Below are 1,817 nucleotides of genomic sequence, written 5' to 3' on the forward strand. Positions count from 1 at the left end.
GTCATAGAAATACAAACAACTGCAGGATGTTTCAGAACATTTTCCCCCTTACCTCAGCCCCCACCACAGTTTTGTGCCCAGTTTTACAATACACACTTCCAGCACTCTGCTTCCATGTGACTGAAGTACAGGGTCTAACACAAATACACTCCAAACTGACCCCACTTTCCTTTCTGTGGCCACGGTATGACTTGTAACAGGTTTGGTTGTTTGAGGTTTTTTTTCAGCAGGTATATAGGTTAAAAACAACACAATCTATACAACTGACCAGAAACAACACAGTATGAAAGGTCAGCCAAGCTTTCTAGCAGAAAATTCATTCCTTTCAGAATATAATTAGGCTCCTGAGGCTAAAATACAGCTTGTAGATCAATATGCAAATCCACCAGCAGCAGTCTTTTATTTTTTGACTCACTGCTCCTGAAAAATGATATTTTGAAAATGTTTGAGATAGATCAAGTATGTAAAGTTGTGGTGTCCAACAGTCACATAACTTATCCCTTTCACAGGATACTGTGTCCATCCCTAACTGGGCAGCACACATTCCCAAAACATCTATTTACCCATTGTCTTCCAGCTACCAAATTATTCTTGCTGTATTTTAGGAAACTGGCAGGAAGAAGGATCCATGAGTCGGAAAACTGGTGGCTTTGTAAGTATAAAAGAAACAAGCAGGACTCTCTTAACACTTGAAAGGCCAGAGAAAACCAAAAGAGAAGAAGGTCTCAGGGTGCTGGAGAAGGGCAAGAGAGACAATTAACCTAACTGCAGTCTTTGGGGAGATATGGAACAAGTTATTAAGCAGTCAGTCATTGAGCACTTAAGAATAAAATATTACAACAAAAATCAGAAAACGTGAATTTGTCAAGAACAAATTTTTGTCGAGGACAAATCTTTTCCTGACACAGTGAGCAAGGGAGAAGCCACAGATGTGACAAACCTGGCTTTGATTGGGCTTTTAATCTAAATCACCTGAGAATCTGACAAGCTGAGTAGGGAACTATGGCCTGAACTGAAGAGCAGTTATGACTACTATATGAAGAAGTAATTAGGAATACTTCTCTTGCAAATTGGGAGTCAAATAGAGTTCCACAATGATCTGCCACGCACCTAGCTTTATTTCATATTTTCCTTATTACACTGACAATGAAACTGAGAAAGTGCACTTTCAGAATCTGGGCTGATAACTAAGGTGGGAAAGATTGCAAGCAGTTTAGGAAACAAGCAGTACTCAAAATGGTGATCTGAAAAGCCTATAGGAAGAGATGCAAAGTACTACAATGATCATCAGGAAAACAAATTCAAATACAAGGGGAAAAACTAGCCAGACAACAAAAATACGGGAAAAAAATGTGAAAGCTACAGTGGGTTGCAGTTAGTGAGAGTGCAGTGAGGTACAGCTGGGAAAAAAAAGGATGGCAAACTTGGCACTATGAAGATCTAAGACACCAGAAATATTTTGCCCTGTTCAGCAGCGGTGAAACACACAGCAACTGGCAAACAATGTGCAGATTAAACACCACGTTTAGAGAAAACTGCAGATAGAGTGGAAAATACTAAGAGAACAAAATGTGTTTAGTGTAGAATAATATGAAAAGAGGAAAGGGCAAAGTTATAATCTTCAAGTTCTTCCATACATAAAAGACAAACATGGAATATCTTTATACACACCAAAGATAGAATAAGTTATCACTGGCATCATTTCCAGCATGGAACATGTCAGGAAAAAACCTCAGTGCACTATAAAATTCCAGTAATGGAATTATGTCAACAGATCATGCAGTTCCCATCACTGAAGGCTTTTCAAAGCAAATTCA

This window comes from Antrostomus carolinensis, unplaced genomic scaffold (assembly GCF_000700745.2).
Source record: "Antrostomus carolinensis isolate BGI_N321 unplaced genomic scaffold, ASM70074v2 scaffold12676, whole genome shotgun sequence".
NCBI classification, from domain to species: domain Eukaryota; kingdom Metazoa; phylum Chordata; class Aves; order Caprimulgiformes; family Caprimulgidae; genus Antrostomus; species Antrostomus carolinensis.